Raw genomic sequence first — 17,324 nt, forward strand, 5'->3', positions numbered from 1 at the left:
CCTGCTCTGTGGGGAGATGCAGTGGGTGTTCTTTAAACGCTGCTAGAATCGATATGCATGAAAGAAAACGAGCCAGAGAGATGGATTTGCACATGGTGAACGTGTCTGCTTCTGCATCAGGTCGGGTCTGTTCGGCACCAAATGATAGCCTGACATTTTTGTGCTGTGGTCACTTGAGCCCGTGTGCATACCTGAAAGAACCAGGGAGGGCGGGAGGTCAGAAAAACAGAAACAAAAGGGCAGAAAAATGAAACTATCTCAGGAACTAATAACTGGAACATCCAGGGACAAAACGATTCTTACCAAGATGGGGAAATCATGTTAAACTGGAAGTTTTCTCTTTCTGCCGTGCCCTGACTGGAGTTTCCTCTGCATGCCTGCACACACACACACACACACACACACACCCCTCAGTGAAACAACATGCCAAGTCCACCCCATTCAGTTGTCTGCAGCACTCCTAGGTTTTAAACAAGGGCATTTGCCTATCTAGTTACTCAGAAATGCTGATTTGCATAATCAAGCTCCCTCATGCACGGAGAACCTGAGAAAAGATGATTTATCTCTCACTATCTTCTTTACCTATACGTGGTTTATAGAATATCAAGAAAATAAATATTTGAGATGGGTGGTTAGGAATACATCACTGCTTACCCAGATTACTGTTTTCTCAATATTATGAAAGCCTCAGGGGCTTATGTCAAGTAGAAATATGTATCATTAATTTTTCATGGTTAAAATTCTCTGTTGATCTCTGTGAAGATTTTCCTGGTGTTAAACACTGACAGAAATAATCTCATATGCCTTGGGTATTTATGTAGCTGCCCAAAGTGCAGTTTGGGGGACTTTTAAAAACTTACATTCATGTTGGAAATCATCCCTCTTTTTGGCTGTGTGTCCCAGGATAATTTGTTTCCCCTGACACAGGAGTGATCTTACTTGTGCTTTTCTATAGGGTAGTGTTACCTCACTATGCATGAAACAAAGCCTGGATGTGTGCAAACAAACGACATTAGCTTTTCCTAATATTTTTAAACTTACTCTCCAATGTATTATATACTATGACCCAGGGTTTTCTACTTTTTTAAGCAACATAACTGTTTCTCAAGATTCTCTCTCCTAGCACATATCTATTTGGGTACTTAATTCTCAAGGTGTTCTAACAGGCATTTATCTAAGCTAAACATTATCCCATTCTTCCTGAAAACACACATACATTCCCCAAAGTCCGCTTTGCTATTGAGGTCTCAGACAAGAAGGTGAAGCCTCCCAGCTGTGATATTATCTAAAAACAACCACTAGGGCTTTTCCTCTTCTCTCCAAACGTGGATATGTTGTTGTTCAGTCGCAAAGTCGTGTCTGATTCTGTGTGACCGCATGGACTAGAGCTCGCCAGGCTTCTCTATCTTTCACTTTTTCTCAGATTTTTCTCACACTTATGTCCATTGAGTTGATGATGCCATCCAACCATCTCATCTTCTGTCACTCTCTGCTCCTTTTGTCCTTAATATTTCCCAGGCACGGGGTCTTTTCTAATGAATCAACTCTTCACATCAGGTGGCCAAAGTATTGGAGCTTCAGCATCAGTCAATGAATATTCATTTCATTCATTTTGGGTACAATAGGTAAGAAGGTCAGAAGTCATTCCTCTTCTCACAACCAGAAATAAATGAACTGAAAGCCATCAGGTCTTCTTAGATGCATCACAGAGTTGAGAATACAAAGCAGGCCACTGTGTCCCAAATGTGAGAGACAGGTGATGAGAGAGAATTGTCACACATTGGAGTAGAAGCCCACCCTGGAGCCAGTTCCAGGGTGTGGAAACTGACACCATTGATGAACTGCTGTAGCTTCATTGTAGACAAGCTTGGGAGTTAAAAAGTCCATCGTGTCCTGTCTTGTGGAAAGACACCACATGTCTCTGGATTTTATCCCCAGGAGTACTGCAAGGTTCCGATGAAGATTAAAGATAAATCCCTTCTGCTTTTGATGAGCAGCAGGAGTGGGGTGGCCATTCTGAAATATGACAAGAGCATTTTGTTTTTCTCAACAAGGCCTGACCTCAAACAAAACTATTTCACCAGATCCTAACCAATTGGGACTTCACTAGAGTCAACTAAACTGGGGAATAAATATCCAACTTGAACCCACTCTAGCCTTTGACACAGGGAGGGGGACCATCCAGGAGGTCCTCAGGGTGAAGAGAGAAGAGAAATACCCCTGTGATTCCTGACAAGGGGAGAAGAAGCTGCTGTTGCTGCTCAGTCACTCAGTCATGTCCAACACTTTGTGACCCCGTGGACTGTAGCCCACCAGGCTCCTCTGTCCATGGGATTCTCCAGGCAAGAACACTGGAGTGGGTTGCCATTTCTTTCTCCAGGGAATCTTCCCAACCCAGGGACTGGACCTGTGTCTCCTGCATTAGCAGGTGGCTTTTTTACCACTGAGCCACCAGGGAAGTTCTCTTATATTCTTAGAGAATCGCAAATTCAAACAGTGAAATACCACTGCATGCCTATTAGGATGGCTAAAAGCCAAAAAACAAAACAAAACTAAAAAACCTGACGACCAAAGCTGGTAAGGAAGTGAAACAACAGAAACCCTTATTTATTCCCAGCGAATGCAAAGTGACTTTGGAAGGCCTTTGCTATTTCTCATAAAAGTCAGGGAGCTCTCACTACATGAGTCAGCAGTCACACTCCTTGGTATTGATTCAAAGGAGCCACAAACTTCTGTACACACAAAAACCTGCACTTCAGTGTTTACTGTGGTTTTGTTAATGATTGTTCGGAACTGAAAGTAACCAATATGCCCTTCAGCAGGAAAATGGATGAACAAAGTGTGGTACATCATATAATGGAATATACTTCAGCAATGAGAAGAAGCTATTAAAACAAGAAAAGACACAAAGAAGCTTAAATGCATATTTCTTATTGAAAGAAGCTAGTCTGAAAAAGCTATTGTGCTTGATTCTAATTATACGACACTCTGGAATGGACAAAGCTATGGAGACAGTGAAATGTTCAGTGGTTGCTGGGGTTTGGGGAAGGAGGGGAGGAGAGGGTATATAGATAGAGAACAGAGTGTGTTTAGGATGGTAAAACTGTTCTGTATGATCTTGTAATGGCAGATACCTTGTATCACACATTCATCAAAACCCACAGATTGGTCAACACAGAGTGAACCCTAGTGTAAACTCTAGACTTTGGTTAATAATAATGTATCAGTGTTTACTTATCAGTCACAACAAATGCACCCACTAATGGAAGATATTACAAATAAAGGAATTGTATGCAGGTACAGGAGTACAAATGAAAATGATTTTTACTTTCCTAAATAAAAGAAATGCTACTACAGGTTTGTCCTAGCCTGAATGACTATGAAAGCATTAGATAACTTGTAGGTCTTTGCTTACTGATTGTGAAAACTCCTGTGTCCGTTTGAAGATTATAAACTCTTGTTATGGGGTTTTGTTTTCTGAAAATGCTAAATGGTGATGATATTTTCTCTTTAAAAAGGAGGTCATATTTTAAACAATTACTCTAAAGGTATATGAATTATGACATATGTTTTTGCCAGGATATCAAAGAATATTGGGCTACTCTGGTGGCTCAGACAGTAAATAATCTGCCTGCAGTGCAGGAGACCTGGGTTTGATCCTTGGGTCAGGAAGATCCCCTGGAGGAGGAAATGCCAACCCACTCTAGTATTCTTGCCTGGAGAATCCCATGGACAGAGGAGCCTGGCGGGCTACAGTCCATGGGGTCACAGTCGGACTTGACTGAGCCACTGAATAACAAGAAAGCAGGTAAAAACCTTTCATTTCAGGAAAATTTACTCATTAATTCTCTCTTTGCTTCCTTTCTTCTGTTCACTCTTGCATCTTTTCCTTTATTAGGAACAATACATCTATTTGCTTATGTCTTCCAGTCCTGGGTACATAGCATATTTGTTGTATGAATAAAAAAGGAATATTCCCATCCTTGATGACAGAATCTTCTAAAAACCTCTTACATATACAAAGAAATTTGAGGCTTAGTCTAAAGGCGAACATAGCTTGCTCCTTGGAAGGAAAGCTATGACGAACCCAGACAGCATATTAAAAAGCAGACATATCACTTTGCCGACAAAGGTCTGTCTAGTCAAAGCTATGGTTTTTCCAGTAGTCATGTGTGGATGTGAGAGTTGTACCATAAAGAAGGTTGAGCACAAAAGAACTGATGCTTTAGAACAGTGGTGCTGGAGAAGACTTGAGAGTCTCTTGGACAGCAAGGAGATCAAACCAGTCAATCCTAAAGGAAATCAACCCTGAATATTCAGTGGAAGGACTGAGGCTGAAGCTGAAGCTCCAATACTTTGGGTACCTGATGTGAAGAACCAATTCATTGGAAAAGACCCTGATGCTGGGAAAGATTGAGGCAGGAGGAGAAGAGGGTGACAGAAGATGAGATGGTTGGATGGCATCACTGACTCAATGGACATGAGTTTAAGCAGGCTCTGGGAAATAGTGAAGGACAGGGAAGCCTGGCATGCGGCAGTTCATGGGGTTTCAAAGACAGACACAACTGAGCAACTGAACAATAACAACAATAAAACATAGCTAATAAAAATAATATCTGCCAGCTCAGAAATATTATTAAATTAAAAATAAGCTGAGAATGATGTTTCCTAATGAGTTATGTAGTTTTCATTACATTTTGCAATTTCTGTTTTTCAACTGCTTGAGCTCTTTTGCTGAGTAGTTCTAGTTATTTTCAGTTTTTTTGCAGATTGTTCTTTAGAGAGTTTTTAATTAGTTTTAATTTGGAAAAAGAACATTTTGGCATTCTGTGATTAAAACTGTCAAAATAATATGCATAAAGAATACACTTCACTTGTACTCACATGGAAATTTATGGTTACACTCACCTAATCTGTAAACAGTTTTCTCCCATGTCACCTTCTAATTATTTTGCACAGAGTTTTATTCATAGTGGTAATGATTATAACAGGTCACTTGCAAGTCTATTTGGCATTTTTACTGCATGTTTTACAGTACACTTTCCTTCCAATTATATTAATTTATTTGGAGTAACAAAACATGTTGACAACTCTACCATCTTGTAACTGTGTATTAGCTAGGAGGTTATTATGTCATGTACATTATGAAAAATAATAACCTAAGAATGTCTTCACTTAGGAGTTACTGCTAAAGATCAACACTTTTGATAAAGGGGAACCTGGGTGAGGAGATGAAACTTTTCTCTTCCTGCTACATTGACTTTCCTGCAATGCTGAAGTTCATAAGTTGTCTTACCAGCTTGTCCCATGAGATTGCATGCATGTGCTCTGTCTCTCAGTTGTGTCCAACTCTTTGCAACCCCATGGACTGTAGCTCACCAGGCTTCTCTGTCCATGGGATTTCCCAGCAAGAATACTGAAGTGGGTAGCTGTTTCCTTTTCCAGAGGATCTTTCTGACACAGGGATGGAACCGGGTCTCCCATACTGCAGGCAGATAGATTCTTTGTGATCTGAACCACAAGGGAAGCCTATAATACATTAATGTGATGGCAGATTTTTTTTTAATGTCAGCTTGACTGGGGCACAGAGAGTGCCCAGATATTTGGGATACTTTGGTTCTTCCTGAATCTTGAGTCTGCCATCACTTGGGCTGGAAATATACTATCAGCTCTGCACAAGCTGTTATGCTGGTCCACTCCATTGGTGATTGTCCTGATTGGAACTAGTGAGCAAGAAGTGGCAATCCATCCAGACTTATAGGAAGGCAATTGCACGTCGGAGGGTGGAAAATACATCCAACAGAAATTCAAGGGCCTTTTCCTCCAGTGAAATGCCTAGGGTTCAGTGTGTAGGGGCCATATCGAGGAATCCCTGGTAAGGTGAAGGATCAGGGGCTGCATCCGGGCCTCCTGCAACCCCCAAAAGAAGGACAAAGTCTAGTGGCCTATTTGGATCTTAGAGACAAAATATTCCTTGTTTGGCTCTGGGAGGGAATTCACTTCCAAACTCATGCAAGCTAGACTCATGGTGGCAGGACTCAGCTCCTTGCAGTCCTAGGTCTCAAGTCCCTGTGTCCTCGCTGGCTGTTGGGTGGGCGTTGTTCTCTGTTTAGGGTGTATGTGGTCCTCTTCCTCCATCTTCCCAGTGTGATGGATCAGGTTCTTCTCACCATTAGAGGTTCTCTCACTTCCCCTTCTGCTTCCTCTACCCTCTGCATCTCTCTTCTGCCACAGTTCTCGACAGTCTCTTCTACTGCCTCTTATAATAACCATGATTTAGGTGATGATGCCAGGCTCATGTGAATGACCCAGGAATCTTCCTTCTTTAAGGCTGTTTATCTAGAACCTTTGTTATACACACAAAGTCCCCCTTGGGCAGCACCCCTTTGGGTTATTCAATTGGATTGAATAACCAAGCGTGGGAATGCAGGCTCCAGGGGACCTTTGCATTCTACCCACCCTGGGGAACTCTTGCCTCCCCACCTCTCTAGCCTCTGGGGAAGGCTCAGAGTTTAGCAAATATTCTGTGAACTAAATGAGACACGATTTTGAGGTTGTTCAAGTTTCCTTTTATTTCCTCCAGTCTCATCTGGCGGATTCATGTTTTGTTTCTTCCCCCATCACCCCATCTGGGGCTTCTGGGAACCTGCCTGCTTCACAGGGCTCCTGGCCACGACAGGCAAGTGGGCCCAGGAGGTGGGGGGTGGGATGGGGAGGACCGGCAGTCCTTCCATCACAGCTCCCCTGGGGCGACCTCTCCTGTATGGAATTAGATAGGACACTGGAAGATGAACTCCCCAGGTCGGTAGGTGCCCAGTATGCTACAGGAAATCAGTGGAGAAATAACTCCAGAAAGAATGAAGGGATGGAGCCAGAGCAAAAACTACACCCAATTGTGGATGTAACTGGTGATAGAAGCAATGTCCGAGGCTGTAAAGAGCAATATTGCATAGGAACCTGGAATGTTAGGTCCATGATAAAGGCAAATTGGAAGTGGTCAAACAGGAGATGGCAAGAGTGAACATTGACATTTTAGGAATCAATGAACTAAAATGGACTGGAATGAGTGAATTTAACTCAGATGATCATTATATCTACCACTATGGGTAAGAATCCCTTAGAAGAAATGGAGTAGACATCATAATCAACAAAAGACTCTGAAATGCAGTATTTGGATGCAATCTCAATAATGACAGAATGATCTCTGTTCATTTCCAAGGCAAACCATTCAATATCAAAATAATCCAAGTCTGTGCCCTGACCAGTAATGCTGAAGAAGCTGAAGTTGAACAGTTCTATGAAGACCTACAAGATGTTTTAGAACTAACACCCCAAAAAGATGTCCTTTTCATTATAGGGGACTGGAATACAAAAGTAGGAAGTCAAGAAATACCTGGAATAACAGGCAAACTTGGCCTTGGAGTACAGAATGAAGCAAGGCAAAGGCTAATAGAGTTTTGCCAAGGAACACACTGGTCATAGCAAACACCCTCTTCCAACAACACAAGAGAAGACTCTACACATAGACATCACCAGATGGTCAACACCGAAATCAGACTGATTATATTCTTTGCAGCCAAAGATGGAGAAGCTCTATACAGTCAGCAAAAACAAGACTGGGAGCTGACTGTGTCTCAGATCATGAACTCCTTATTGCCAAATTCAGGCTTAAATTGAAGAAAGTAGGGATAACCACTAGACCATTCAGGTATGACCTAAATCAAATCCCTTATGATTATACAGTGGAAGTAACAAATAGATTCAAGGGGTTAGATCTGACAGAGTGCTTGAAGAATTATGAATGGAAGCTCATGACATTGTACAGGAGACAGGGATCAAGACCATCCCCAAGAAAAAGAAATGCAAAAAAGTAAAATGGCTACCTGAGAAGGCCTTACAAATAGCTGTGAAAAGAAGAGAAGCGAAAAACAAAGGAGAAAAGGAAAGATATACCCATTTGAATGCAGAGCTCCAAAGAATGGCAAGAAGAGGTAAGAAAGCCTTCCTCAGTGATCAATGCAAAGAAATAGAGGAAAACAATAGAATGGGAAAGACTAGAGATCTCTTCAAGAAAATTAGAGATACCAAGGGAATTTTTCATGCAAAGATGGGCTCAATAAAGGACAGAAATGGTATGGACCTAACAGAAGCAGAGATATTAAGAAGAGGTGGCAAGAATATACAGAAGAACTATACAGAAAAGATCTTCAAGACCCAGATAATCCCAATGGTGGGATCACTCAGAGCCAAATATCCTGGAATGTGAAGTCAAGTGGGCCTTAGGAAGCATCACTACGATCAAAGCTAGTGGAGGTGATGGAATTCCAGCTGAGCTATTTCAAATCCTAAAAGATGATGCCGTGAGAGCGCTGCACTCAATATGCCAGCAAATTTGGAAAACTTAGCAGTGGCCACAGGACTGGAAAATGTCAGTTTTCATTCCAATCCCAAAGGAAAGCAATGCCAAAGAATGCTCAAACTACCGCACAACTGCACTCATCTCACGTGCTAATAAAGTAATGCTCAGAATTCTCCAAGCCTGGCTTCAACATTATGTGAATCATGAACTTCCAGATATTCAAGACGGTTTTAGAAAAGGCAGAGGAACCAGAGATCAAATTGCCAACATCTGCTGGATCATAGAAAAAACAAGAGAGTTCCAGAAAAAAACATCTAATCCTGCTTTATTGACTATGCCAAAGCCCTTGACTGTGTGGATCACAACAAACTGTGGAAAATTCTGAAAGAGATGGGAGTGCCAGACCACCTAACCTGTCTCCTGAGAAATTGTATGCATGTCAAGAAGCAACAGTTAGAACTGGACATGGAGCAACGGACTGGTTCCAATAGGGAAAGAAGTACGTCAAGGCTGTATATTGTCACCCTGCTTATTTAACTTATAGGCAGACTACATCATGAGAAACGCTGGGCTGGAGGAAGCACAAGCTAGCATCAAGATTGGAGAAATATCAGTAACCTCAGATATGCAGATGACACCACCCTTATGGCAGAAAGTGAAGAAGAACTAAAGAGCCTCTTGATGAAAGTGAAAAAGGAGAATGAAAAAGTTGGCTTAAGGCTCAGCATTCAGAAAACTAAGATCATGGCAGCTGGTCCCATGGCAAATAGATGGGAAAACAGTGGAAACAGTGGCTGACTTTGTTTTTTTGGGCTCCAAAATCACTGCAGATGGTGATTGCAGTCATGCAATTAAAAGACGCTTACTCCTTGGAAGGAAAGTTATGACCAACCTAGATGGCATATTAAAAAACAGAGACATTACTTTGCCAATAAAGGTCCATCTAGTCAAAGCTATGGTTTTTCCAGCAGTCATGTATGGATGTGAGAGTTGGACTATAAAGAAAGCTGAGAGCCAAAGATTGATGCTTTTGAACTGTGGTGTTGGAGAAGACTCTTGAGAGTCCCTTGGACTGCAAGGAGATCCAACCAGTCCATCCTAAAGGAGATCAGTTCTGGGTGTTCATTGGAAGGACTGATGTTGAAGTTGAAACTCCAATACTTTGGCCACCTAATGCAAAAAGCTGACTCATTTGAAAAGACCCTGATGCTGGGAAAGATTGAAGACAGGAGGAGAAGGGGACGACAGAGGATGAGATGTTTAGATGTCATCACCAACTCAGTGGACATGAATTTGGGTAAACTCTGGGATTTGGTGATGGACAGGGAGACCTGGCATGCTGCAGTCCATGGGGATGCAAAGAGTTGGACATGACTGAGCGAGTGAGCTGAGCTGAACTGAGTTTTCTTCAATTCCATCACTATCAGAAGGCTTTTAAATGAGACAATTTCTTTAAATTATCTGTTTCTTTCCCCTAAAGTTTGCAAAGGTGACTTTGTCTCATACAATCCACCTATACCACCCAGAAATAGATCCTGCATACTTTTTCTTGAGCTTTAACTAGAGCAGATATCTGACTGCTGACTAGTCACTTCACCTCAGGGCACTGTTAGCCTAGTTCTGAAAGTTTTCTTCTAAATATAACTTTCTTTTACATATTAAGGGTTACTATTAATAATCTATGTCTTCATTACCAAAATTACTAATTAGGTTTAGTCTCACAGATTCTTCTTTTTTCCTCTCTTTCCTGCTTTCTGTTGCTTCCATGCCAGTTTGGGCTGTTTATCATGGAAAACACATATGAAATAACTTCCTAACAATCCTTCTAGCTGCTAACTTATGTCCCTTGCTATCATCAGTTTTCAAACACAGCTTTGCACTTGAAAATGAAAGTGTAAGTCTCTCAGTCATGTCTGACTCTTTGCGACCCCATGGACTTTACAGTCCATGGAATTCTCCAAGCCAGAACACTGGTGTGGGTAGCCTTTCCCTTCTCCAGGGATCTTCGCAACCCAGGGTTCAAACCCAGGTCTCCTGCATTACAGGCAGATTCTTTACCAGCTGAGCCACAAGGGAAATCCAAGAATATTGGGGTGGGTAGCCTATCCCTCCTCCAGGGGATCTTCCTGTTCCAAGGATTGAACAGGGATCTCCTGCATTGTATGGGGATTTTTACCAACTAAACTATGAGGCATAGTTCAGCTGAAGACACAAAGATTCATTAGGACACATTGAAGAAAAGACTTCCAGCAGAAAGATAAGGTGTTGAATGTCATATATTTTTCAAGATTTCAAGAAATGGTTTTGGAAGCTGTTGTCCTTCTGAATGTAAACTTTGGGGACCAGTTGTAATGATGAGAAATAAAATTTATGCTAATCTTCCTCATTACCGTCATCAGAGCTCTGCAGAGAAAGGAAATCTCCCCAAGAAGACTTCACAAACAGCTAATCCTGCCACCAGATGATGCTTTGCCCTTCCTGTTACCAGAACTGTTCACTGAAATTCAAATTGTCCACATCACATGTGCGGCTTTGATTAGAGAGTGATATCAGTTAATTTCTAGGAATCCTTTCAATGTAATATTTTAATCTCTAGAAATATTTTCAATATAATATTTTATGACTTATTTAGGCACATGCATGCTAAGGTACTTCAGTCGTGTCTGACTCTGTGACCCCATGGACTGTAGCCCACCAGATTTCTGTCCATGGGTTTCTCCAGGCAAGAATATTGGAGTGGGTTGCCATTTCCTTCTCCAGGGGATCTCCCCGACTTAGGGATGGAACCCGAATCTCACACATTGCAGGCAGATTCTTTACCATCTGAGCCACCAGGGAAGCCTCTAGAGTAGTGCTGAAAACAGACAGGGTTTGGACCAGTTGTGAGTGAGAAAGAAAGAAGCAGGAAGAAATAGAAGACTTCAAAAATGCAGAGATTTGTTGACTATATGATACTCACATTTATAAGTATATATTTAATGTGTACTTCAAATATACAAATATGTGTGAATGCATGAACATATGTGTGTGTGCATATATATGTGCATGTATATAAACATGTATGTATGTACCTGCACATATGTTCATACCTCATAGTTTTATATGTAAAAGAGCTCTTTTTTATTTTTTGATGTGGATCATTTTTAAAGTCTTTATTGAATTTGTTACAATGTTGCTTCTGTTTTATGTTTTTGTTTTTTGACTGTTAAGCATGTGGGATCCCAGCTGCCTGACCAGGGATTGAGCCTGCACCCCATGCATTGGAAGAAGTTTTAACTACTGGACCACCAGAGAAGTCCCAAGCTTGGGGTTTATGCATTATTATGTAACCTGCTTTTCCCACTCAATACACAGTGTTCCCACGTCATTACATATTTTATCATAACCTGATTTTAGTAGCCGTGAAATACTTTATTGAATTTGCCCTAATATATTAGATAATCATCCCTTAATTGAACATTTGGTTTAGGTCTAATTTTTACTTTTTAAGGAAAAGTAAAAATTGATGGACTTTGTAGAGATCTCTATCCATCCAGAAAGTTTGCTATTATAGTACAGAGTATCGTGCTTAAACTACATTGCCCAAGTGGATTATAGTGGAATGTTTTTCACACCTCATTAGTAATTTTTTAAACAGATTATTTGAAAACTGAATAATTCTTTTGAAGAAAGCGTGAATGGCAGGCCCTGCAAGATCTACTTCCCTTGAGACACAGCAGATTGTATACACAGTTGAGAGATTAGAGAACCATAAGAGAACATGCCACATGACAAGGCAATAGCCTTGGGTTCCCTAGAGAGTTAAAGACACTCAGAGATGAAAAGTCTATGCTGTTATTTGACTGACTTCGAATTACAAAGCAGTTGCTCCAGGAGATTTCTAAACATAAATTGAGTTTTACCTCAGTTTCATGAAACTATTATCACCAGTGAAGACAGAATTTCCTGCATGACTTTTCCCCTGGTTTAACATCACATGGAAGCTACAATGAGTGAAAAACTAGAACTGTTACTTTTTTCATTTGATGCTTAAGTGGTGTCTGCCGAAAGTTCAGCAATTTTACTATTCCATGGATTTGATCACAGAACCCTCCCTAAGACTGATGAGTAGAGCTAAAACTTTTCTAAAGAAATCAATCATTAGACACGTCGACATAACTACTGTGCAGAAACTCATCGTCCTACTGCACATTTCCTAAAACCAGACCGCTTCCCTAGAGTCTCCACCCATCTCAACAAACTCCCTAAATAATTGAGGTAACTGTAATCTAAACACACACACACACACGGAGCTCAGGTCAAGTTGTGGAGCTTACAAATTGTCCTTCTTAAGCTTCGACTATAAAGAAGGCTGCTGCTGCCAAGTCGCTTCAGTGGTGTCCAACTCTGTGACCCCACAGACGCAGCCCACCAGGCTCCCCCGTCCCTGGGATTCTCCAGGCAAGAACACTGGAATGGGTTGCCATTTCCTTCTCCAATGCATGAAAGTGAAAAGTGAAAGTGAATTCACTCAGTCGAGTCTGATTCTCAGTGACCCCATGGACTGCAGCCTACCAGGCTCCTCCCTCCATGGGATTTTCCAGGCAAGAGTACTGGAGTGGGGTGCCATCACCTTCTCCAAAGAAGGCTGAGCACCGAAGAATTGATGCTTTTGAACTGGGGTGCTGAGGAAGACCCTGAGAGTCCCTTGGACAGCAAGATCAAACTGGTCAATCCTAAAGGAAATCAAACCCTAATATTCATTGGAAGGTACTGACTTCTCATACCCTCACATGGCAGAGAGCAGAGAGAGGGGTCCCCAGTATGCTTTTTAAAATAAAGGCAGTAGTTCTATTGATAAGAGCTCCGTCCTCATGACCTAATTACCTCTCAAAGACCTCACCTCCAAACACCACCATGGGGATTAAGCTTCAAAATATTAACTTTTCAGGGAAAAAACTTCAGTCCGTATCAAGTCTTAATAACAAAATTGGTGATCTACCTATTGACAGCCTATGGACAGCCACCGTCTGCTAGGTAAATGAGTTAAGATTTAGGGAGGAACTTGTGTTTCAATAGAAAGCTATGTAGGTTATCTCATTTTAGCTTTTTATTGCCTTTGAACTATGTTACAACTCTGTAAGTTGTAGACGACCAATAGCAGTGCAAACTGTAGTCCATAAACATACAATTTCATCCTCCTTTCCTGCCCCATCATAAAAAGGCTCATTTTTGTACCTACTAAATTTATTTCAACATTCCTTTACTCTGTTTCCCCTTATTCCTATGATCCTTTGAACTGGATGCAATAGTTTATCAATCCCCTCATTACTGAATTAAAATGTGTAATATGTGTTCATTTTACATGGATCATGACTTTACTTCCTTTTGAAAATTATCCTTTAATGGAATATAATCTAACCTGTGTGTCTTCAAAAGAAAATTTTAAAATCTTCTCTCTGACTCATGAATTCTCTCACTCCCTGTCACCACCGTATAATTTCTGTGTCTAAATGCAGCCTTAGTTTGCACTCAGTTCTAGCTCTTGGATTCCACTGTCTCTCTTTTTTGTCAAAGTCCATTTGTCGACTTTGTGGAATTATTTTTTCCTGCTTAGAGAGGAGAACTTTTAAAATTCATTTTGGAGTAAACTGTTGGACTTTGTTATGTTCTATTTAGTCATATGTAAATAGACTTAATTAGTCATGGTTTGCATATTTAAAACTTCACATTGTTCTTTGAGATAAGAGTCACATAAGCTATTTGAGAACCCTGAAGAGCGGCTTGAGTGACAGCTTGCTGCCCAACTAGCAATGAGAACAGAAAGGGAGATGATAGAACAATGAGAACATGGGCAAAATTAAGAGTTTGATTTAAGGAAATATAACTTGTCTTTCTTAACAGACTGGTGATTACTTAAACTGATTTCCCGCAAAGGCTGACTAACCAACTGAAACAGAATGAAAACTGCACAAAGTGTCCTTTCTATAGAAGGGTTAAAGGTAGCTGAGAAGGAAGTCCACACACCCCTGCCCCGCTCACATACCCATCACATTTATATCTGTTAATTGTCTGGGAAGAGCCTCCAAGTGTTTTAGCAAGAACTACACGCTTTTTTTTTTTTTTTTCTGGCCAATTCCTGCTGCTTTTAAGTGGGTGTCAGTGCCTACTCCCCACCCCATCTGCTTCTTCGCAGTTGTGCAGGCTGTCCCCACCTTGTCCACACTCTATCACTGCTTCAATGAAAAAGGTTACCCAGGATTTTTTAAAAAAGTGATGTTATAGAAAAGTTTCTTAATGAAGCAAGCACTCTAACTGAAATAGACTTTAATACCTTGAGGCTTGGAGCTGAGAAGGAATGGTGAGATGTATTTTCATGGCTGGTTGGTTCCTTTTTTTTTTTTTTTTTGTCACATGTGCCAGTGGGAAATGTAAAGTGTTCCTCTGGATGTAAAACCTTAGAGCGTAAGAAGCTGTTCTTACCTTTTATGCAAGTCATTTCCTTTTCTGAGAAGTCCATAAAATCAGGTTGATAATTCACTACATGCTCTGTTTAAATTGAAATCTTCTGCTTTAAAGAACATCATGTCCCGGAGACTAGTCTTACTCTCTCTCAGTCAAAGGACAACTCCTTTTTTATCTCTGATATTTGTTAAATAACAGAAATTCAACTGGGTAAATTTTAAAGATCTAACTGGCTTTATGGGCTTCCTGGGTGGTGCTAGTGGCAAAGAACACACCTGCCAATGCAGGAGACATATGAGACTAGCATTTGATCCCAGGGTCAGGAAGATGCCCTGGAGGAGAGCATGGCAACACACTGGGGTGCTCTTGCCTGGAGAACCCCGTGGACAGAGGAGCCTGGAGGGCTACACAGGTTATGAGTAACAAAGAGTCTGACATGACTGAAGCGACTTTTAACTTTATGGAACAATTCTTCCCATGGAGCAAGCAAGAGGTTTTCACAGAGCTACAGGAGGTGGAGGCTTGTGTGGAGAGGGGGAGGGGAAAAGAGAAAAGGGTTACCACCTCCTCCTCTGCGGATGGAGGGCCCGCATGGCCCATCACTTCACTGGTGCTGACTAGAAACTTCCAGACTGATGGCTAAGACTACATTCCTGTGACTCCCACGGTGATCCAGTGGTTAAGACTTCACCTTCCAATGCAAGGGGTGCAGTTTCCATCCCTGGTTGGGGAGTTAAGGTCCAATATGCCTCAGGGCCAAAAAAAAATCCCAAACATAAAACAGAAACAATATTATAAGAAATTCAATAAAGACTTAAAAAATGGTCCACATCAAAGAAAATTAAAAAAAATAAAAAACAACACAAAACACATTGAGCTTTGGTCAAACAAAAGATTGGTCTTTAGTCATAGTTATGGCCTTCCTAGGTGGCACAGTGGTAAAGAATCTGCCTGCCAATGTAGGAGATGCGGGTTCGATCCCTGGGTCAGGAAGATGCCCTGGAGGAGGAAATGGCAACCCACTGCAGTATTCTTGCCTGGAGAATCCCATGGACAGAGGAGCCTGGAGGGCTACAATCCATGGGGTTACATAGAGTAGGACAGATCTGAGTATGCATGCTAATAGTTTATCACATTTACTCTTCCTTTTTTGTTTTGCATCTGAATACAACATCACGAGAGGATAAAAAGCGACCACTTTTCACTGCAGTTCACTGGCTGCCCTCTGTGTGCAACAGTAGAGCTGAGACCTTTGCTTCTATTGTTTCCCAAAGAAGAAGTATCTTTCCCTTTATTCCTGGAGCGTGTAGACTGAGTCAGCCATCTGCTCTAGGGAATGGGAAAGAAGACTGTTTCAGCATGAGCCATTTCTCCTGTTTTATTCTCAGCCCCTCAGTGTTAGTTGTAAAGAGGGATGCACCCATTGGACTCTGACACCATGTCCTAATTGCTGTCGCTTGTGGATGTCAGCTGTGTGTGACTTTAAGCAGTTCTGTGTTCAGAGACTGGAATTTGCCTCTTGAAATTGGCCACAGTGGAAGTATTTATACCACCGACACTGACAAACACTGCACATCACAGATTTCCCTCCCTGCAGTGGCTTACCAGCATGCTGTGGGCTGCAGCCAGCTCTCGCTGTAATTCAAGACCATCTCAGGTGGAAATCATCTATTTCATGAAAATAGGTTTCTATGTTGGTGATGTTCAGTCGTTCAGTCATGTCTGACTCTTTGTGACCCCATGGACTGTAGACAGCCAGGTTCCTCTGTCCATGGAATATCCCAGGCAAGAAGACTGGAGTGGGTTGTCAATACCTCCTCCAGGGGATCTTCCTGACTGGGGGATCGAACCCAGGTCTCCTGCATTGGCAGGCAGATTCTTTACCACTGAGCCACCAGGGAAGTGATTTCTTTTGACCCTTCCCAATTTTAGTCAGTTGGCTGTCTTTTCTTTTTCCTTTAATCTCCAATAATCTTGTTTTCTCAGATTTTAGCCATTTGTTTCCATTTCAATGAAAGTTAAAAACAAGCTTTCACACAAGTGAGAAACCAAGATGTTGTTCTCAGAAGCTGGGAATTTTTAATTTTTCCATATGAAAATTGATTATGAGTGTGTTTTCACCATTACAGACTTATGATCTTGCCTTTGTATAAGGCCAAGGACATTGGTTCTTTGACAACCTTAAAGCAACCAGCTTGGAACAATACGAAACTATTCTCCATCATTCTTAGCTACTTCTACCCCAGTTGCATGAGTTGTTATTATACCTATGGCTGTGTTAGGGAATAGAGACACACACACTTATTATTTTTGTGTGTGTAGAGAGAGATTTTAAGAACTGACTTATGCAATTGTGAGGGCTAATCAACCCCAAATCTAAAAAAGATCTTCCCAGGAATTTCTAAACTGGTGTTTGACTACATACCTGGGTACAAAGGCCATTCTGACACTTGTAATTAATCATCACAGCAGCTACTGCTAGACTTTAAAGAAATATATTTTATATTTTACATTTTCATTC

This window comes from Odocoileus virginianus, chromosome 2 (genome assembly GCF_023699985.2).
Source record: "Odocoileus virginianus isolate 20LAN1187 ecotype Illinois chromosome 2, Ovbor_1.2, whole genome shotgun sequence".
In the NCBI taxonomy this organism is placed as follows: Eukaryota; Metazoa; Chordata; class Mammalia; order Artiodactyla; family Cervidae; genus Odocoileus; species Odocoileus virginianus.